The sequence below is a fragment of the Manis pentadactyla genome, chromosome 8 (genome assembly GCF_030020395.1).
Source record: "Manis pentadactyla isolate mManPen7 chromosome 8, mManPen7.hap1, whole genome shotgun sequence".
Lineage (NCBI taxonomy): Eukaryota > Metazoa > Chordata > Mammalia > Pholidota > Manidae > Manis > Manis pentadactyla.
Window position 1 is genome coordinate 119,400,982 of NC_080026.1, and position 24,227 is coordinate 119,425,208.

The 24,227-nt window shown below is 37.7% G+C and overlaps 1 long non-coding RNA gene across 1 annotated transcript in view; it reads right to left on the reverse strand.

Annotated features, from left to right (window-relative positions):
• Window positions 1–569: 569 nt before the first annotated feature.
• LOC130684651 (uncharacterized) overlaps window positions 570–24,227 on the reverse strand; it is a 127,914-nt gene continuing 104,256 nt past the window's right edge. The window contains exon 2 of the long non-coding RNA XR_008999012.1: window positions 570–1,113. This is a non-coding gene — a long non-coding RNA (uncharacterized LOC130684651). The remainder of the gene's footprint in view (window positions 1,114–24,227) is intronic.

The window sequence follows — 24,227 nt, forward strand, 5'->3', positions numbered from 1 at the left end:
GCCCCCTCTCTATTCAGCAACTGTACTGTGTGCCCTAAGGCCCATGTTCTAAATGTAATTATTTATAAGTAACTTTTGGCACTGCCCATGTCAATGAGGCGTATGTTGACAACAGAGATTTATTGAAAGAAAATATGTCTTGCTCATGGGAAGGAAGTTGCCTTTTCTGGAATTAGAATAGATGCAGTATTAAAATAGACTGTCTGGAGCAGGTGTTGTTTTATTACCTGAATATCATAGGATGTCACACACTTGTGGTCAACAAAACACCTGTTTGAAATAAAACTGGTCTTCTCTCTGTTATGCTGCACTTTATTTTGCTCACTGATATATGTGTACATGTACATATATACATATACACACACACATGCCCATACACATTACACAAATATGCATATAATATATATATGAATATATACAAATATATGTCTGTGATATGAAAACCAAAGTAAATTATTCAGTTATGAAAATGGCCTCAGAACTAGCATGCTGACTTTGGGTAAGTAACTCCAAAACTGACTGGTGAAATACAACAACCCAACTGTACTCAGTGATATCATCTCTAGGTAGCTTTATATCTTTATTTATAGCAGGCTATTTTCCCAAGCAAATTTTATTCCAGCTACTGTGAAAGAACCACTACTTTCAGAACACCAAACTGCGGCATGGTGTTTCACCAGGAATACGTTGGGTGGTGGGTGGTTGGTGGAGTGAGCCTGATAATTAACATTCTTTTACAGGGAACTGAGATTAGTTCAGCATCATGTGTTGAAAATCTATTATGTGTTAAGAGCTGAAACCCTTCTCTGAGTTGCTAGCAGTTGCTATGCCTAGCGTCATTATATAGTTGTTCACCTGTATGAAGCCTTGATTCTGTTACCAGGTGTGTATGTTTTGGGACCAGGAGAGGTTCAGTGTCTTACTCTGTCAGGAGGGGATTCAAGCATTAGCTGGAGGTTTTCTGGGAGCCTTGGAAGCAATGTAGCTGCATCACCATCTGTCGCTGTGGTTTACCTGTGAGGTGGGTTGTGGGGTGCATCTTCCATGTTAACAGCATATCTGTGCTCTGTAAGCAGGTAACTCTGGGTCACACTTTTTTGTCCTTAACAGCACCTGAAGGAAAGAAGAGATGCCTGAAGACAGAGGAAGAAAATCTCTAGTGCATCTGGAATCAATGCTATTTATCGACTCCAATGAAGAGTCTGGTGTGCAAAATCTCCCTATTGCACTCCCTGAAGATTAACTATTTTTAAAAGACCCACTTAAAACACCCATCTCCTTTATTTTTTTGTACTGTCATTTTCCTGGGGTTTAATTTTAGTTGGAGTCCCAAGAGCCACAGTACATATTTACATGTGACTAAATTTATAATGAGGCTATCATTAACTGTACCCACAGGAAGGTGTCAGAATGATGGTATATAATGCCCCCAGGGAATTACTCCTACCACATTTCAAGGTATTTACTAATGTAATTAACTAATGACAGATCCAATTTTCCTCTGTAGAAAAGTAAAGTTATATAGCTCAATAGAAATGGGCAGAACAAATGTCCGTTGCAATGGCAGAGGTAAAATTTCTTATTAAAAATTAAGTTTGCAAGATCCCACCCAAGCCTTCATAAAATACCTCCTAATAGTTCCTGGCACTTCGTGCCTTCTTTCCTTCCTGTTTCTTTCCTTCCTCTTCTTTCTCTTCCTCCTCTTTCTACCTCTTCCTTCTACTTCTCTACCATACTGATAAATGTAAGTGTGCACCATATACAGGGGCACTAGGCTGAGTACTTTATTTGCATTATCTTATTTACTTCTCAGAAAAATTCCTATGAAGTAGGCACTGTCACTATAGCCATTATACACATGAATATTAAAGAGTTCTATACCTTCAGGAGGCTAAAAGGTTTGCAAATGCCAGCAATGGAGTTGTCTTTCTAAATCTAGAGCCTCGTCTTGAACCATTATGCTATGCTACCTCTCACTGGAAGGCATGTCTGAACTCTTTGATGCAGAGGTCTTGGTACATGCTGAAGTGATTAATTAGCTTTATATTTTTGTCTTAAATATAATAACATTGATGTATAGAGAGTAAGACTGGCTTATTAATGCACAGAAGAAATTTTCTTAACCAAAAGTAACAAATCAGTGTCAACATTGGAAGGAAAATCCAGGGAACTAATGTCCAATCTGTTTTAAGAAACAGATAAAAGAGAGGAAAGTAATTATTTTTGGAAAGTTGATGAGAAATGGGGAGGGTTAAGCAAGAAACCAATGCCTTTGCTATTATTTTTGTTAATAAGCCCTTTAGTGTACTTCTAAAGTACTAATTACATTAAAACATTTGGAAAAAAAAGAGGCCAAAAATATCAAGGAATAAAAAATCAGCTGGGAGGGACTAGAACTTCTGTTTCCACCTTAGTTCTGTAGCTGAAACTGGACTTACCCTCCTACTTTTAATGATGAGAAAGCAGAACAAAATACGTGAAATAACTGTTTTTCAGATATTGAACAACAGGCAATGCAAAGCTGTGATCTCTAATAGAAGGGAAACTAATTATGTAAATCCTACAACTCTTCGGGATAGAAATATTTTGCAAATCACAGTTTGAGGGGTCAAGTGGGAGGCCCATTAGATGTGGCAGGTTTGGCAGGTTTGCTGAGTTGAACTCTAAGGTAAAGTTTAGAATTCAGGGTAGTTGAAGCAAATAGAATTTGAGGAGCTGAGTGCTAGAGGTTTCCTCCTGGCAAAGAATATCAGAAGTCCTACACTCAGGTCCCTTTGAGCTTTTGATTAAATACCTCAGAAACTTATGTGAATCTCCATAATACTGGGCAAGGAATTATCAAGCAGCTGGAGGATGAAAAATTCTTAGAGTTCACATAAGCCCCAAAGGCTTTGAAGTTCTAAACAGCCGGAGGGAGGAGTCATCGTTAAACATCCAGCACATACAACAGAAACCCAAGAAATGTTTGCAGTGTCAAACTAGCACACAAATAAAGGCTGCCCTAAACTTATCCTGCTAAAACTAAAAAATTAATCTTGAAAGTATAAAGTTGCTCCACCAGTAACTTAAGTGCCTTCTAGATCTAAATCCAAAAATCTGTAACACAGAATCAAAAGTGACTAGACAGAAGAAATAAAAAATGTTACCCATAACAAAGAGAAAAACTGGTCATTAGAAAACCACTGAGAATAAGAAACAGGACGGAGCACATGGAGAAGGACTTTACTACATCAACTGTAAGTATATTCAGGATTGTTTCATACTGACATAAGAATAGACATACAGATATATGGGTACATACACAGATATAGAATTGAGAGTCCAGAAAGAATCCTTATATTCTTAATCATTTGATTTTCAGCAGCAGTGCCAAGAAAATTCAAGAGTCTACTAAACAAATGGTATTGGGAACATGGAATATCCACACACAAAAAAAGAATAATGTCAGACATGCATTTCACCATATAAAAATTAACTACAAATTGAACAAAATCCTAAGTTAAGATCTAAAAATATAAAACTCTTAGAGGAAAATACAGGCCTAAATCTTAGTGACACTGCATTAGACGACAATTTTTTAGATATGCCACCAAAAGCATATTCAACAATAGAAAAAAACTAGGTCATCAAAACAAAACCTTTTGTGCTTTAGAGGAAACTACAGAGAAAATGAAAAGATACTAAATGGAATGGCTGAAAATATTTGCAAATCAAATATGTAATAAGGGGCAAGCATCCAGAATACATAACGAATTCTTACAACTTAATAAAAATAGGCAGAAGTTTGAACAGATATTTCTTCAAAGAAGATGTACAAATGGTGAATAGGCACCTGAAGATGCTCGTACTGTTAGGTAGGATGCAAATCAAAACTACAATGAGATACCACTTCACACCCACTACCATGACTCAACTTTAAAAATGTACAATAACAGGTAAGAATTTTGGAGAAATTGGAGAAATTTTGGAGAAACTGGAACACATACTGCTGGTTAGAACTGGAAAGCAATTTACAATTTCTCAAAAAGTTAAAGAATTACATTATAACCCCAAAATTCCATTAATGGGTACTTACCCAAAAGAAATTAAAACACACATCAGCATAAAAGCCTGTACATGAATGTTCATCACAGTATTATTCATAAGAGCCAAAAAAGAAATACCACATATATTCATCTTTGGGTAAGTGTTAAATAAATGTGGTACAACCGTACAATGGAATATTATCCAACCATAAAAAGAAATGAAATGCTGATTCATGTTTCAACATAAATGAACATAGAAAACAGTATGCTAACTGAAAGAAACCATACACAATATGACATATGGTATGATTACATTTATTTGAAATTCCAAGATAGGCAAATCCAAAGAGACAAAAAGGACAATAATGGTGCCAGACTAAAAATAGACTGATAAGGGGTATAAGGCTTCTTTTCCAGAACATTTTTATTATGATGGAAATTTTCTACATCTATCTTGGTTTGTTTGGTTCTATTATAGGTGATCATTCTTTGGACTGTTACCTAAGCAAGAAGTCCCTCCACAGTATATGAGCTGTCACAGCAAGTGGCCTAACCTAGTTAATACAGCCAGACCTGCACTAGAACTCTTAGATTACCTAGCGACTTTGCATAAAGTATGCATAAATTGATCAGTAATAAATGTGTCCTAAATATTGTGTGCTATTTTAATTAAATACACTGCATTAAACCTATTTGTATCTTATTTTTACTTGTTTTATTATAATCATGATTGGAATTTATTCTTTAATTTTCAGATCAGCCTAACTCTCCAATTAATTGAGAGTAGACTGAATCTGTATAATAATAATTACTCAAATGAGTCACAATTTCTATAACACAATGCCCTCTCTTTATGCTATGTTCAAGTTTCTTAAAAAACAACTGTCTGTACTTTCTGACACACACTTCTTTATCTCCTCTAAAACCTATAGCATTGAGTCTGTACACTGTCCTTTAAACACTCAGCATTTAAATGCCATCACATTTAGATACTCCACCTACTATTTCTAAGGAACTATAGATATGACTATGGCATAGTCCCCTGCATCCAGGACTACAATCCAAGTCAAAAACAGACCTCTAACCATAAAGTCACTATTCAAGTTAGTAAGTGTCATGGATAGTGCTATAGACTCATGATGGCTAAGTTAAGTTAGCATGGCAAGGCTATGGTACCATACTGTTTGATCAAACATCAGACTAAATGCTGCTGTGAAGACATTTTTTTAGATTTGAGTAACATTTAAATCAGTGGACTTTGAATACAGCAGATTACCACCAATAATATGGACAGAACTCTTCCAAACAGTTGACGGCCATAAAAGACTTATGGCCCCAAGGAAGGATTCTCCTCCAGACCGCCTAGAGCTCAAGACTGTGTTATCAGCTCTTGTCATTTTTAGCCTGCTGGTCTGTCCTAAGGATCTGCGAGCCTACACAATCAAGCAAGTGAACCAATACCTTAAAATATATCACATACATCCTATTTGTTTTATTCTGTCATGAAGCATTAATGAAGACTCCACAAAGAAGATAAAAATTGGTTTGAGGCACAAATTACAGTTACAGTCACTTAAAGTTCCTGCCATATGCCAGTCATTGTCCTAAGTGTCTTGAATATATTATCTCATTTATCAGCAATCCTCATAACTAGCCCATGAGCCATAAAACACAATTTGCAAATGACAAAACTAAGGAAACTAAGCCACACAAATTAACATAATTTGCTATGTTACTATCAATATAAGCGGTGGCTAAGCAGTGGAGTAGAGATTCGAATTCAGATCTTTTGATTCCCAAAGCTGGTAAGTACAGGGCTCTCAAGACCCCATCTTGAAGGACCAACAGTTATTTACCAAGTATAGCAGAAAAGGATGGATTTGCTGAAACAGAGTAGTGGATAGAAAAGACCAGGACATACTGATAGAATGGGGAGGAAGTCTCTCAACCCAAAATGAATGATAAGGGAAAGATAAAATGTAGGAGAGAGTGGTGGAGGCTGAGGGTGATATAAAATGCGGAAGCCAGAATTTAAATAACGTCATGGTGAAGAAATTATGTCAGCTTTGATATGCCAACCTAAATAGCAAATAGTAATTTTTGGTTTATTTTTAAGCTGGAGGCATAACATTAGAGTAATAACTAATATCAATTGAGCCAGGAGCCACACAAAGTGACTTAAATACATACCCATTGTTGCTTAACAACAACTCTGTAGGGCTATTTGAACCTCCACTTTATGGGTGAAGAAAGAAAGATTCTGAACATATGCAGCTTAAAGTTGTACTTGGAGATTGACAGAGCCAGGATTTGAACTAAGGCAGTGTGACTGCGAAGCTATACAATGCTTCCCACGATTGAGCAAAGTAACTCCAGCCATAGAGATCAAGGGGACAGCATTAAGATCAGAGATTGGAAATCTATTATCATAATCTGGATAAGAGAACATGAAGATCTAAACAACTGCTCTGAGGATGGGAAGAAATTATACTCAGTAGGATGCTGGAATTGTATCTTTGTGTTTCCCACCCTCCTGCCACATGAACTTTGGATGGTTGATCAGTTTGCTTCATGAATCACAAACTGCCAACCCCCCAATGAAATTGGTTTCTTTTTCTTTAAATCTGATTGCTTTTTTTTATCCTTAAATCTGTTGCTGAAGAATTCTCTTCTTAGTAAGGACATTCCCTCTTAGTTCTAAATTCAATTACCCTGCAAGGTATCTCCTCTATAGATACAATGGATTCTTCTATTGAGGCGAAAAGCTAAATCATATTCTTTATAAAAAAGTTATAAATGCAATTATTTATTCTGAAGTATTTACCCCACTAAGGCCATCCCCCTACATAGAAAATACAATGTCTTGGCCTTTCTTCAGCCTTGGGGGAGGGCTTCCTCTGTTTGCAGAGACCTTGAGGCATGAGCAGACTGGCCCAGAAATAACTATTCTGGCTGTGCTCATTCTGTTTGCATTATGACTTCATTTGGTAATACAATATAATATGTCACATACCTATTGTGAATTTCTCTAGGAACATTATTTGGTGCCCAAGCTTAGTATAACTGTCAAAAGTATTCATGGCTCAGGAACTAAGTTATAATTATCTACTAGAGTATTCAAATCATACAACTAAAAACAAATAGGACTGGCTTCACACATATTTTTCAGTCATATCTATTGCTACTCGTCAAACTAATGAAAAAAAAATGCTTCTGTTGATTAGGAAAAGAATGTGATTTTCTGATGACTGGAAAGCTCCACAAAAGTGGTCTCTGTTCCTGGTGAGTTCCACAGGATGTTTTGTCTGAAAACAAATAAATTAATAGGCTGTTTAGGAAATAGAAGGGAATCACTAAACCAAAATAGTCCTTACAGCCAAGGCTAAAGATCCAGGATGTCTGTAGAGTTGCTGTGAATGTTGTGTAGATTGTTTACTGCACAAAGACAAGATGTCAAGGTGTCGGTGAGTGGGGAGTCTAAGACGTTCTGTGTTCCATGTGATGAGTCCAATGCTTATGAGACAACCAGAGGGGATATCTTTATTTCAATCTGCATAACGGTGCTTTATGGACAACCACAGGCTGAACTTCGCCTTTCTAAATCAGTTGTTAATTTTCTGTCTTAGTCTGTACGGGCTTCTATAACAAAACGCTCAGATTGGGTAGTTTATAAACAACAGAAATGTATTCCTTAAAGTTGTAGAGGATGGAAGTCCAAGATCAGGGCACCATAATGGTGGGAAGAGGACCCTCTTCTGGGCTGCAGACTTCTCATATCCTCGCTTGGCAGAAGAGGCTAAGGAGCTCTGTGGTGCCTCTTTATAAAAGCACTAATTCCATTCATGAGGGCTCTGCAGGTTAAGATTTCAACATATGAACTGGGAATAGGAGAGGCAAAAACGTTTAGGCCATAGCATTTGCTAAAGAGTAAGTTAGTATGTTTTACTTGTAAATACTAAAAAGTAAACTAAGAACAAGATTGTGGTCGGGGCTCAAAAAAAGCAGAGCCATCAGTGTGTTAAAGATGATCACTCTCTCGCTCTGTCACTCCCTCCCTCTGTTCCTACCCCCCACCCCACCCCATCCTCTCATTCCTCCTTCCTCTCTTCTGCCTCAGGGAGCTCTCTACACTTGTTGAAACACACAGTTGATGAGGCCCCCCAAGTTGCACATCTTACAGATGTAAATGAAAAACTGATCTAATGATTTCCCTTGTTCAAAAATCAAAAATCTTGGATAGGTGACTCATTTGTTAAGCTTTGGTCAAGGTCTCATCCTAAACCAATCAAACATGGCTAGCAGATGTATATCCCAACAGGGTTCTATGGGAAAAAAATTTTTCTAGAAAATATGTGGCTTGAGTGAGGGAGGAGTGTTCCAAGAAGTAGATTGCTGTTCCCATAAGAAAGATTAAAGATCAGACAAAATAATTAAGTGCCATTGAGGCTACATAAATTGTGTAAAGGCCAAATCACTGGCATTCAAGGATTTACCTTCATTTAAAGCAAAAGATAAAAAGGAGTAGCCTACTATGCTCAATCACCCAAAGGCAGTGAGGCCCCTGAAGTCCCACTTTGAACCACAATCTGAAATCTCTCTTCTCACATTTTGTTCTATTTATACCTAGTCAGTCCCCACTCCCACCCACCAAACCTCAATTCATATCTCATCTCCTCCAAGAAGCTTTCTCCAAGTATCATAGTCTATCTTTTCTCCATTCCAGTAACACTGACTGCCAGATTCACAAGTTGCTTTCCTTAACCATAAACTGTCTTATATTGTTGAAGAACTGTTTTCTAGTTCATCTCCCCTACAGAACTGTAAGCTCTATAAATCTTTCATAATAACTATTATCGATTCACTAACAACTAAAATTGTTAGGTAGAAAAATAGACATGAGCAGCCAGGAAAGGGAAAGATAAGGTTCAAGGAGAAACCATCCAGTTAGGGGGCCCCTTCTTGAAAACAACAAAGGTTTTGCAGGGATATAACTTCCTTGCCTATTGTAAACAGGACAAACTAGTCCCAACCAGATCACAATGCAGGTGCAATCAAACAAAACTAAGAACTGCCCAAACCACCCCTCATCATAATTTCATTAAAACAAAATAGAGGTTTTGCACCTCCAATCCCCACAACGGTCTTCCTACCCCAAGCCTTTTCTGTGTGCATTTTGGTAAAAGACATGCACACCAAGAGGAGTAGGTGTGGAACTACAATTGTCAATCAAATGACCTTACCCTATCAATCAAAGAGGCACCTCCCAGCTAGGACATCATGAATAGATCCTCCCCTAGAAATCTTTGTCTACCTTGAGTGTGGCCTGCTCCTCTCTTGGAGTTTATTCAAATAAAACTTTCACTCAGCTTCCTTACTGTGGTTCTGCCTTTCAACTCTGTTTCACTTTGTGACAAGAACCTAGGATAACAAATTCAACCTGTAACAAAATTACGTTTAGTTTGCCTCCTGTAGTTCATAGCACCATGCTGAGAATAATCTTGGTAAACACATGAATAGGAACAAATTTGGGGAAGATAATTTATCAAATTATACAAAGCAATTGAAGATCCTCAAAGCAAGCACAAAAAATGAGTGCAGGTACATGGTCTCTTTCTTGAGACATAAATGAGCTAATAATAGGTTAAGAAATAAACTCAAACACTCAGAATTTGTAAAATGCTCCTCTAGCAATAAGCTGTAGTGTGGAACCAGTATTCTTCTCTTCTTATTTAAAGAATGTCTCAGAAGCAAAGGTGGTTAATAAAATTTAGAGGAAAAAAATTTATTTTCTAGAAGAAAAATGGAGCTTGTGCTTTAACAAAAATTCCAAGTCTGAGGCTTGTCAACTGAGACCAAGAAAATGGCTGACATACAAACTCATGAATTTGTACTGGCTGAAATGACCCACAGTTTGACCTGCGGAAAGCCTCACTTATGAAGTGTACTTAAAATTTACAACTAAAATCTGAATTAACAAAGTATTAGCAGAAAACATTCAAGGGACAGACATTATTTAGTGAACTGACCATGAATATTTGCCATTTGCAAATTCATTGTTAGGACATAATTTATGTTCTAAGAGTGACTGAAAACAACTTGTATTTGGAAGATAAGTTTTCTCCGTATACTTGTTGACATTATTGTTTGTTGCATTCATTTACTGACTATCTTCCCAAATCTGTATGTATTCCACATTTTAAAAATCCATTCACATTCATTCATGACCTCATTAGTAAGAGAAAAGCATGATTATGACTACCTTTCAGAAGCAAACAAAGTAAGGCTTACAATGCTTCCTGACTTGACTAGGTTGCAGTGTGAATAAGGAGTGTGGTGAGAACAGAAATCCACAGACACAGGATGTCGTCTAATATTTCTGATGAGGTAATTACTGACCTGAAGAGCAATAATTTCTAAATCAGTAAAGTCTGAAAAAAATAAGATTTTATTATACTTTGGGTTTTCAAAGAGAAAAATCAATGCTCATGTGCCTAAAGGAAAACAATTATCTAGACAAAAAAGACCTCATCTCCTCCAGATTAATGTGAATAGATGTTAGGTTCAATGTTTACCAGGTGTCTGGGCAGAAAACAAGGGGAGGCCCCCTTTGAGTTAGGCTGAGCCTGGTTACAATGTAAGTTACTCCATTTTCATTTATATATGGAATCTAAAAAACAAAACAAATGAACAAACAAACCAAACAGAAATAGAGTCATAAGTACAGAGAACAAACTGGTTGCCAGAGGAGAGGAAGGTAGGGATTGGGCAAAGTAGGTGAAGGGGATTAACAAGCACAAACTTCCAGTGATCAACTAGTTACTGTGATGAAAAGTACAGCATAGGGAACATAGTCAATAATATAAAAACTTTGCTGACAGATGGTAACTATACTGATCATGGTGAGCATTTCATAATGCACATAATTGTCAAATCACTACGTTGCAAAATTGAAACTAATATACTATTGTATGTCAACTATACTTCAAAAAAATTATTTCTTTTTATTGCTTACCTGTTTCACTAGAAAATGTATATAGATGATAGATACATAGATACATATCCTCTCTGCTCTCTCTTTCTCTTCTTTCTGAATTGACAGGATCATATGCTTGGAACCAAATGGATAAATGGATGAACTTTGGGACGTAACACTGCAGAATCCTCTCCTTCCCCTTTTATGTACATCACTTTTGCAGAGGGATGTTTACAGAAGAAATTGAATGCACAGTTTGCATAGAGCAGTATATTTAGCTGGTGGCTGTATGTGCAAGTACAATTAACTCTTTCTACAGTACAGGTGAAATGAGGTTATTAGATTATGTTTGTAGCCAATTATAATTGTTTTGGTTGAGTACTCTCTCTTGTAACCTTATTTACTGTTACGAAAACAGCATTGGAAAATATTTCTTAGCATAGAGGAAAAAGCCTAGGGAAAAATTGGGAGACCAATTTCTTTCTTCTAGGTCATGAAATATGACTTCTTATTTATGTTTGGGCATAAAGGAAAGGCTACTTTTGTAGAAATAAAAATAAAAATGTCAGACATGAAACACTTTTTATAAATCTCATTATCACCATTATCTTTACAATGAAAAGTAACTCATTGATGGGAAACAACGTGATACAAAGGAAGGAACTCAAGGCTGGGACCAAGTCAATCATTTCTAATGTTAGCTTTGCTGCTAGTAAGTCAGTCTCTCTGAACTTAATGTCCTTCATCTAGAAAGAGGAAATAATAAGCCTGTTACCACAATGATCAAATGAGGAAATATACATGATGTGCTTTAAAAAGTAAAAATCATATGACACTGGTTATGACATAGGTATTCCTTCCAAAGTTATTTTAAACAACAGTACAGGAGATTGTTTCACAGATTAATGTTAAGATAATTTTTGTTAACTACTCTTCCTTTCTTTTTTTGCAAATATGTTATGAATATGAATGGGGTCTTCTAAAGGTGAGAAAAAGTTCATGGATTAGGAAAGCAAACAGTCACTATGATTGAATGTCTCACCAGGAGAGGACAAATGGCTCCGTAAAGAACCAAAGTCAAGTGTCAAAGGCCAGGCAGATGAGAGACTCTGAGTCTCAGCACCTGTTTTTAAAATGTAGGCTTTATAATTATTTCGGTATGGTGAGGTCAATAGATAAGAAGAAAATTGCCATTAAAAAATAGTTTTGTTACTCACAGATCCCAGGGGGAGGGGGCATGCTACATCTCACAGGGCCACGAGAGAACCAACAAGGTCAAGTCAAGGGGCAGAGGGATTAAGCTTGGGAATAAACACAGATAGTGCCCAGCCCAGCTCCCTTATGGAGACACCTAGGCCAGAAAGTACAGAATATTCAGGGCAAACCTGTCCCCACTATAAGGGGAAATCTTCAAGGGAAAGATCGACTGGCAGTGAGGCAATAGCATCCTTTTTCATTTATTTATTTATTTATTTTTAATTGAAGTACAGTTGATATATAGCATTATATTGGTTTCAAGTATAAACACAGTGATTCAACAGTTACACACATTATTAAATCTTTACCCCAACTAGTGCAGTTAGTATCTGTCAACATAAAAAAAGATGTTACAGAACCGCTGACTATATTCTCTATGCTGTACTTCCATCCCAGGCAGGCCTCTTCCCTAGAGCTGCTTAAGCCCACGTATGTATGCTAGCATACATTTATGTATGTAGTACCCTTTAAGTAGAAATGATGGTTTCATGACTTTTGACAGGAATTGGTTAATCTATTAATCAATAGTCATATATTAATGAGCATCAGGGTATCCTAATACCTGGCTCCCACAGATTCATGAAGAATGTTATAAAGGGGCCATCTCAGAAAGTACACTGCTTTATACACGCGTATCCTTTCATGACCTGCTCACCGTTCCTGGAGGGGGTGGCCCAACTTACCATGCTATATGTCTCACAGCCGCATAGCTAATAAGTGGCCAAGTCATTATTTAAGCCTCAGCAGTCTGGGTCTACAGGCTCTGTGCTGGTAATCCCTACCGCATGTTGCATTATTCCATCTGATCCCTCTAGCAACCCAATTATTCTTCTATTTGGGTGATCATATAATTTATCATCAAATGGGAATACTTTCGAGAGTGAAACTGAGCACTACTAATAACTACACTAGGTAAACAGGCACAAAAAGGACTGCCCTGAGCAAACAAGAAGCATGATCTCCTGGTCTATTAGATATGCAGTCTGAGGCCTGGAAATGCCTGCTCATCAGAGCCACAGCCAGGACCAACCAGCTTCTTTCTTGAAGTCCTCACCAGGGCTGCTCCACCTCACCTCTACTGTATCCTGATTCCTCTTTCCCATATTTTGCCAAGAGCTAACACTGCTAGTCACAAAACCCAGAAGTAAACAACCATAAGGAGGCAGCTGGTCCATATCTTCAATTAAATAGTTGATGCAAAGTTAGGCCAAGAAAGTAGAGAGATGAGAATAGATTTCAAATTAAAGAAAGAAAAGCAGCCACGCAAGATTGGAATTTCTCCATTTGACTCTAGGTCATTATTCACATTCAAGTTTGCATTTGTAGCACCTGACACCATATCCCTAGGAAAAGGCAAAGAATAAATCTGACTATACATTGCAGGTGTCCTAACTCAGGTGTGCTTGGCATGTGACTTGGGTGGGAAGATGCATCACGTCACATCCCAATTCTTATAATTCAGAGGGGCCTGAACACTTGAGCAGTCAAATTGTCCAGTCATCACTGTGTGTGGGACAGTGATGAAATAGTGTGAGTCCAAGGCCGATATTTTGTTAAGTGTACAGAGTCCCTCACCTTACTGACATGGAAAAGCAGGACAGTAAGATCATTATGTCTCCAACATCAATGCAAAGACTGTTGCTTTCTCCCTTGTGTGCCACTAGCCATGCGGTATTGTTGGCAGAGCAAAGGAGTTGGGAGTTGTCTTTAAAATTAAAATGTCGATGTGTACTTTTCAGAGTAAGTTTAGTGAGTCAGAGAGTATATTTAGGAATAACATAACCTGGATTTGCAGCTTGACTTGGACACCTACTTGTGCTATGACTGTCAAGGGCTTAGTTAAAATTTCAGATCCTCATGAAAACATGGGTATAATAACTATGTGTGCATGTGCATGTGCATGTGTGTGTGTAGGACTTGTGGGACTACTGGAAGTTTAAGTGGGATGAAGCATGCAAACTGCTCAATATGGTGCATTATACAAAGGAAGCATTTGATAACTGGTTATTTTTATTGATAATTTTTAAGTTTAGTACAAAATTTAGATGACCCCAAGGAACATTTTTCAGTAGGTCAATAAGAGGACTAAAATGCAATTTTTTGGTCTTAAGGAACCAGAGGAAATATGGGGGTGTTACGGAGTGGATTTCAGTCTCTTCTGGCATTCTATAAAGCCTAGTTGTTAGAGCACAAATGTAACAAAACATGGAAATCCAGGGAGAGAAATGTGTGTTTGTCTCTCTCAATATCTCTCTCTCTCTCTCTCTCACATACACAAATATTTTTTATGAAGTACTTTACAGGAATTTGCAGATACATCCTTTTACCCTTACATGCATCAGAGTATATTAAAACAAGGACATTCTATCATGTAAGCAAAGTACAATTAGCACACTGAAATGTAATTTTATACACTAATATTATAGTCCACCATATGTATTCAAATGTCTCCAACTTTTACAATAATTTTGTCCACATGTTGGTTTTCTGGTCCCTTTTATAAGCCAGGGTCACATATAGCATTTGGTTGACATCTTAGGCTCCTTTATTCTGCAAAATAATTTACTCTAAGTTATGAGGTAATTCTAAATGCATCATAAAAGTGCAGTAAGACATGATAGAGACCCCTTGACACTGAAGAGGCAACATAAAGAGATCTTTAAGAAACACTAGATTGAGGGACATCATCAAATATATCATGTAGGAGGAATCTGAGGAGGAAGGAAAGAAAAGGAGACTTTTGAAGCCTGATTGTGTCATAGCACATTATTTCCTGATAATCAAGAGTACAGTAGTCTTCCCAGAATTTGAAGGTGACTTTGATAGTATTTATGATTTTGAATGAATAGTTTACCCTAGCTTCAGGTATCAGATATTTAGAGAGAAACATTTGATTCTTTCACAAATTAGGGGTATCCCTAAGAGGTTATTGGAGTAGCCAAATCAAGACCATATTCCCATACCCAAGGAACTTTTCATATCTAATTCACATTTTGTGTTTCAATGAAATAATTTGGTTATATATGGGCCTCATAAAGATACAGCTTTCAGAATCACGGTTATTACCCTTTCAAAAAAATTATAGAAAAATAGAAACTAAATTCTAATCTAAATTCTATCTGAAGACCTTGCATAAGATTATCTTGTTTTTCATTTCTCTTATTATTTTAGGAATTAATAGTTTTAATATGGTCGGTATGTGTTTCTCCAGATCATCTGAGGATGGGATTAAAAATTAGGTAAGATAGAGCTTTCAACAGGATTTCTCTGGATCTTGTCCCCTCTCACTGATACAGAAAAAAATGTCAGCCCCTCCCAATTTCACTTATTTACATCATGAAATCCCCAGCAGGGGCCTCACATGCCCTTGAACAAATTCTGCCATATCAAGTCTTCCATCTGGTTCTTTGCTGCCCAGGAAATTGCTTGAGTGCCAGACCATCCCTTCTGCCCACAAGGATAATATCATGTGCCGGGCCCACTGCTTCCAGGACCACTGAGGAATGTGATACTGTTTTCCTGGCAACTCACAGACTGCATGGTCTCTCCTGCCACTCGTGCAGTGAATATGTGATATGCCACGATCCTAGAGCTCCTGGATTTCTGGGTTCATAATGCAGGCTGGGCACAGGGATTTTATTTGTGCTCAACTTTTCCACCTCATTATTAAGTGGGATCTTGTCCTACTCTCCAATGTCTTATAAAATATTAAGTATAAGCAAATCTCTTTACTTTTGCTTAAAGTACATCTTTCTCTAGGACCCAGATATGAGTCCAACAGGGCTGGACTAGGGGCAAATTGCCTGGCAAAAGCCATGCTATTTTCAGAATTTACCCTCTTTGCTGAGTCCTCTCCTCCATGCAACTTAATACCATGTATAAACAGGTAATTGTCTAGTTGCTCTACCCATGAGCCAGACATGCCGGAATACTAATAATAGACTGGACCTTGAATTCAAGCTAGAAATATCACTGCTTATAATTTAGTGTTTTTCCAGGCCAGAGGGATTACAGCATTGATTAGACTTTTCTGTTGCAGATATAAACATACAAGAAAAGGAAGTATCATTTTGTCTTCTCTGTATAGGAATACAAATGTTTAACAAGAGAAGGATATGAAAACAAGGAAATAACAGATCTGTACATTTCATTGCTAGTCAAATCCTGGCACCAGAGAAACCAAGGAGATCAAGTGCATAGAGCCAAAGTGAAACAATATTGAAGAATCTGGTGTAGAATGGAACTCAGTAATGTCAAGGGGTCCCAATGGTCTCCTTTTCCCTTGAACTTTTGACATTAGCAAGGCATTTCAAAGTATCGGGCAGAGGCATTAATCCATGAGTTAGGAATTATCCAGTTGTTTCTCTAAAATACTGATTTCATCCACTGCTTGTTTCTATCTGATTCCTGCTTAGGAATTTCATTTTACAGTGTCTCATTCTTATTTTAACCTGACTTTGATGACTTATTTAGATGCATCTCTCTTGCCAGACTTGATTTACTCTCTGCCTTAGTTCTTGAGTCTGCATGCTCTGAAACTCAATAGCTTTGGGTAAAAGGTATCCCTCCTCTAATCTTGACCTTTGCAGTTCTCACCTCCTGACCTCTGCAACCTTAACCTCCATTCCTCTATTCCTCATCATTGGATGAGAAAGGTAGACCACAGGCATTGCTGTTTATAATATACGCTAATGATGCTATCTGGGAAAAGTCCACATTTATTACCATGAATTCCATAAAGGTATTCTGAGTTCCCAATCAATAAGCCTAGAGAGGCCCCGCTAGTGGTCTGTATCATTTGGACCTGCTGGCCTTTCTAGCTACATTTCTCCCATTCCTCTATTTGGACTCTAAGCTCCTGCCACATTAAGATATGTAATGCCTCCCACTAGGTCACAGTCTCTCTCGTCTCTGTTTCACACCTCTGCCTACAACACTTTCCCTCCCCCGCCCCTGGCTTGCCTCTCGTCCTTCATCAGTCTTCTTTGAGCTCTAAGGTCACTTCTTCCCAGAAAATGTCTCCAATTGCCTTCGATGAGGTTACATTCCCATCCTCACTCTCTTCCCCATCACACTGTGTCTTCTATAACTGTGTGTTTGTGTTCAATTCTGCTCTGTGAGCTCCTTGAGGAGACAGAGTGCTGTATCCCACATGCCTCTTTATCCCTGTTGAGGCTACTGCCCAAGAGGCAGAAGGCATAATTGGATATGTGTTGAATAAATAATGTCTATACTACTTTTTTGCCCCTGTTATTTCTGATTGAGTGGGGCTCTTCAGACCCTTTACACCATGGTGGTGTTCCTTTTAACAGGTGCTAACAGAAAAGAAATTGCTACTGATGCAAATGTTATTTATAGTATAAGACTGGCCCTTAAACCCAGCTCCATGGCAACAAGGTTTAAGGACAGCCAACCGTAGGGAAGAATTTCCGAGAAGTAAACCAATTATTACCACATTTTGCCTAATATTGTATCGGCTTTTCTCTGCCTTAAGTCTTTAGTAAATCTCTATCTTCAGTGCACAAGAACTGCTTGCCCACAAATCATTTGTTCAGCTAATAGTTTGATTAAAAATGAAAACACAACTACAGTGAAAGAGATGATGAGAGGCTTACTTAAAGTAAAAAGAGAAAGAAGAAAGGGAGGAAGGAAGGAAGGAAGGAAACAAGATGCAAGGAAGAAGAAAAATAATTCAAAACAAGCTAAAAGACTAAGCTGACACTACCATCTTAATTACAGCAGTACATCATGCATATGTTTATGATAAATGATTTACTCACTGACTTGGCAGAATTCAGCTAAATTATCTTCTAGAGACACCCAACTAGCCTACCCCAGAGACAATCCTTCCCTGAGGAAGCAGCTCGGTGGCAAGGTACATACTGGATATTCCTTTGTTCCACCTGGTTACAGAGTCTTCCAACCTGCCGGCTCCTCAATCTCCTAGGGGAATTTCAGACCGAAGTGAGTGACTTAATTAAGCTTCCTTAGACATGTTAACGTAGAAATTGTCCTTGAACAGCTCCACATGCCCATGGCTGCAGAATTTGTTAAGGAATAGATTTATATATATAAATACAATTCAGCTCTACTGCTGTGGATGTAGCATCTCTTAGCTGTTTCACATCAGGTGACTGTTGATCACGGAGCCAGTGGAACAAGTATGACATAACAGTTAGGAAATAATTATTTCCGTTTCATGAGTTATTTAACAACTCAATGTAGACCTCTAGGCAGAACATGAGGCAACCAGACCATGAAATCCAACAGGGACTGTGTGTTTAGATATGTAATGCCTCCCACTAGGTCCATGCTGTGTGCTTAGGATTGAGCACAGAGCTGGGCACTCTGGGGATATTTAATAATTATAAGTTGAATTAATTAAACTGCTGTGTTGGTCTTGACTCTATGAAAAAGGTATTGGCCCTGTAAAAATTGTCATGTTTTAATACCTGATTAATATCTTACCCACCTGCTTCTTCAACCCACAAATACCAACATTATACTTGATGTCACTGGATTACCAGTGGCCATTTTATTATTAGTGATAGAGCTGAAAAATCTCTCAACAAATCACATTGTTTTGGGGTTGACAATAGTATTATACAAAAGTCTTCTAAGAGCCTTGGTGGGACAATCGATGCTGAGCTAACCGAACAGGAATCTACAGTAGACTGTGGGAACTCAGAGAAGTGACAGGCTCATCACAAGACAGTTATTGCAGGAAGAAAAAGAAAAAAAACTTAAACCAGAGGCCAAAGCTGCCATTTCATTTATGCAAAATGAATTTTTATTGCTCTGAATATAAAAAGTGATTCTTTTTTTTATATTAACTAATGGTTGTCTTTTTTTTTTTTAAGTAGCAATTGAGCTGTACTTAGACAAGGGGATTTACCTATAAACTGAAGCTATACCAACTTTAAGCCATGTTAGGAAGGCATGAGAGAAAAGGAAAATGGAAATTAATTCCGTGTGAGTCCTGATTTTTTTTTTTTTCACTGGCCAGGGCAACTCCCAGGACAGAGTCTTGATTCAGTGCTGGCCCTTTACAGAGGTGACCTAATCTGTGTGCTAGGTGATGTCTACCTGACAAGGTGACATTTCAATCTATATTTAAAAGATGAACAGAAGATAGCCTACAAAAAGGGAAGAGAGAAAGAGTGGGGAAGGAACTAGAGGGTAAGCCCAGGCTTGGGGAGCAGAATGCTATTTGCACTGTATTGAGGAAAAGCATGGAGTGAGAGGCTAATTGTGGGAACTCCATGTTCAGGGAAAGAGGACGTAGGGAAAACAGACTCCTCTCAATAACTTTCTCCACTTAAGGAGAAGTCCTTACAAAATTCTTTGACTTCCAATATGTTCTAACTACTTTATTTGGGGAACGATCTATTTATACAACTGTCCTTTGGACTGGCTGGCATTTCCCTGCACTGTCTTTCCACTGGCCATGATCACTCCTAACTCTACATACTTTCTTACTTTTTCACTTTTCCTCTTTCTCTTTCTCTCCTGGCCAATTCCTCCACAATGTTGCCTCTTACACATGTCCACCCCATAATTTCCCATTGCTTCATTATTTAATATTCAGGATGAGCATATAATTGACCTGTTATACCAGGAAACTTTAGAGTGCATGGAGTGTTATTAATACTTATTCCAAGGAAAACAGCTATAAGCTGTTATTGTCTCTGGGAAAACTTAAATGTATCATCACCCTCTTTTCATAGAAAAGGCACATATATACAGGCATATACATGTGGCAACTTATTACTATGATCTCTTGAGTTTTCATTAACTATTTCATACATGCTTAACTTGAGCTTCAATCTAAAAATGTCACGTTCTAGAGAACAGATCCTGCACTATTTCTTTCATTGTTCCAATTACTGCTTAACACTGTTAGCAGGTACATAGCAGGTACACAGTGAACACCTAGGGTGTGAATTTTAAAAAAATGACTCATAACTAATGACCACACAGTAGTCATTCTCAACTTTAACTGCCCATTAGAACAGCCTGAGAATTTATGTATAACTTGTACACACACACACACACACACACACACACACACACATACACACCTTGGTGCCATTTCCAGATATCAGATATTCTGGTTTAATTTGTTATTGTTTTAGCTTGGGTGGCAAGGTCTTAAATGCTTAAACATTTTAAACAGTGGCAGATGATTGTGATATCCAGACAAAATTGTAGACAATCCCAAGGGAGGTCGTTTGTCAAGTACTGTGGTGATGAAAACACATACTTTGTAAATGGAGAAGCCGGGAAAGAACAATCCTACAGAATCATATAATATTAGACCTAGACACTATATCAGAATTGCAGTAATATTATTAATATTATATCACTAATATTAATATTATTATACTCAGGCTTTAGAGCCAGATGGATGCAGATTCAAATTACCTTAAAAGGACAGAAGCTGCTAGACAGAATGACAAGGGAACAGCAATCCAATTTACTCCCCTTAAAAACATTAAAAAGTAGTAAATTATCCCAGATTTCTTCACCATTTTAACTTAAAATATGGTTTGTGGTCAGACATAAACTGAAAATTGCTCTGAGAGCATGGGCACCAAGTTCCTACACTTGCAGTAAATGTTTCTATTGCCCCGTACTGCTATGACTTACCTCCAGATGTCAGAACATGGCAGTGGAGAAAGATGGCTGCTTTCCTGGACTACCAATTATGGAGGCTATAAAGCAAGGAACAGAGGTTAAAGTTCTTATAGTTTAAATCCAAATCCTGTGATCTTCAACTTAATGACTTAATCTGTGCTCTTCCCTCTAATTGTACTACCTGACACTCCTTCTCCATAGTCATTCCTGCCATTTAAAATTGCCATCCCACACTTGACCCACTTCCACCAAGGAGAGCTTCCTGTATCCTCATCATTCCTGACTTAATTAGACAGAGATATCAGTTATAATATTTGTCTACCCATACTGTCATTTTTGATCTCCATATGTGTTTACCCCCTAGAATGTAAGACTTACATTGGCAAAAAGCAGGTTCAATGTTCCTTTATATAGCCAAGTATCCTAATCATTCCTGACTTAATTAGACAGGGATAATCAATTATAATATTTGTCTGCCCATACTGTCATTTTTGATCTCCATATCTGTTTACCCCCTAGAATGTGAGAATTACATTGGCAAAAAGCAGGTTTAATGTTCCTTTATATATCGAAGTACTAACAGAGAGCTGGCCTATACTAAGGGTTCAATAAGTGAAAGAAGTAAAAAGTATTAATTATGCAATGTTAATGGTAAAACAAAACACAAAATTGTCAACACATCCATTAAAGAAATATGTCTGCTTATTTATGATGAGGAAAGTTCCCATCCAGAGAAAACAGTTGAGACTTTAATTTTGTTAGATGATAATTTTATTTTTTCCCTTTATTCAATAAGAAAGTAAAAACTTGCAGCAAAATGGCTCCCTCACCATGCAATAGAAAATGTATTTGCTGGTCTTTCTGAAGAAAGAAAATGAGTTTGGTTAGTGCAGGAGCTTGAAGCCCTTCTGCTGTTACAACAGAGGAAGCAGCATCTAGTTTCTGAGAGCAGGTAGAAGGAGGCTGTAACTTGGACTCCAGGAGTCTCTACCATCTACAAGCGACTGGCCATTGGAACAATTCAAATATGCCTGAATTTCTATTTTCTTATCTTTAAAATAGTTACAACAACATGTTTCATTTGTCTAATTTGAAAATGAAGTGGTCAGAGCAGTTTAACACAGGGAACAAATAAATTTTTAGTTTTTCCTACTCTTCACCTAAGTCAGAAGACAGCAATGCAAATATGGAAGAAAACCAAACAAAACAAACATTCTAAAACCAGAGCTTTACACTTAAAAAAAAAGATCAATTTAATGTTGTATGAATATCAACATCAACATATTGAGAGATCGATGTATCTGTCCTTTGATGAAGATAGTGTGAGTGCCTTTCTTTGCTGAGTAAAGATTTTTTCCACATTATTCTTGCTTGGTACAATATTTAACCCTGATCATCCAGGATAGACCTTTTTTATGCCTCAAATAGACTCTGAGATGCAGACTGGCATGCTGGTGTCTCATTGGGAAATGTGTTTAATAATAACACCTCTGTGGGAGTGAGGGATTCAATGGCAGACAGAGGAAGATGTTGAAGTGGGATCCAGTTACACTAGAGGCTTAGCTAATCACACAGGGACAACCAGAGATACCTCTAATTAAGGCCAGGGTTATGTCTCTATTTCTCTATATCAACCTGTCATTCATTGGCACCTACTGTGGACAGTGCATGTAAACTTGGGCAAAATAGCTTTTTTTGGCCAAGAACACTTTCTAGGGAGAAACTGAGAAGCTGAGATCCATCAGCAGCAACATTTCCTGAACTGGGTTAGTAGATGCCTTAGTCAGGAGAGGTAACCTCAGTGACACACCACAACAGATGCCTTACATTTTCTCTATCTGGCTTTCAGGAAATCTCTTGTTTAGTAGAGTACAGCAAGAATGAAGAATATAAAGAGAAAGAGAGAAAGAAAAGCAAAATGTGGTTATTTCTCAGTTTAACTAGTTTCTGGAATTCTGATCGTTCTGCATACGGCCATGCTAAAGGACACAGAATGTGGGGTATTGTATCAAGCATTAGAATCCTGGAACCCTAGGTTTGAATTTCATGTCAGCTATCTTGCACAAGTAACTTTATCTCTAGGTCTCATTTCTCCCTCTACAGAAGATGGTGTTTGTAGCAGCACCTCCCTTAAAGAATTGGGAAATTTGCTTGGGCCATGAACCTGGAAATCTCTATCTCAACATTCTCTGCTATTTTGTCAGGAAGAACTTAATAAACTGGATTTCTCTCCTATTGCTACTAACAATCTACCAACAGTGTGGGTGGGTTTGGACTGAACCATCTACGCCCTTTCACTTGAGGGGTATACTTAGAGAGAGACAGAAGTCTGACCTTGACCAGGAGTACCAGTATTCTGTGCTGGTGAATGTGGGTTTTTCTCTATGTGAAGCTACTTGCCTGGAAAGCCTCACTCCACAATTTCAGATTCACTATCCATATGATCAGCGGGTCATCCCTGACCAACCAAAGGTAAGTCTCAGCCTGGACTCAGGGGTGGTGGGGTGGAAGACCCCCTACATGTGTGCACTTTTCCATGTGCCAAATGCTTTCTGTAGCAGCCTCCAAAACTTTAATTATCTGGAACACGCAGACATGTATTACAGTTCAGAATCACTACTGATGGGAGTCAGTGATGACGGAACAATAAAAGCTAGAGAACTGCCTTGATTTTGGATCCCTACCAGATGTTCAAGAAAGCCAACTGTTTTCTGAGCAGGTCACACCTGTTTAATTAGCAATACTGAGAGCCTTTAGATGATCACAGAGAAATTAAATAGCTAAAGATAAATGACCTAAGAGGGTTTAATAATTTAATCCTAACCAAAGAGCAAACAGAATGCAATCTAAAAACATGACCACAAGCAGAATTGTAGGTTAATGACCTTGTACTTTATAATTTAATGGAGCTCACATAGTACCAGGCAGGAAGGAACGGAGTATAGGAAATAAATACATATACTGGCATTTTATGAGTAAATTATTCTAACACTAATTGAAATTAAACTGCCTTGTATTTAATATGATCTAGCAATTAAGCCACATGTGGCTTGCTGCCTGGTTCTTGTCTGAAGAGGTACTAAACAACAGCTAAAATATTTTTGTGAATATATCCTCAAACTTTCTTTCTTTAGGGTACACATTGATGGGAATATTAATTATAGTAAAAGGATTATTTTGTTCTTTTTTGTTTCTCTTTTCTCTTTTATGGTAACTATCTTCATAGGAAAAGCATTATCATAGCAATTTAGATAAATATGGGTCCTCTTTCATTCAAGAAACACTGTCCTCCCAAGGTACATCATTCCGTGTTCCTTGTGTAAAAGGGAGTACAG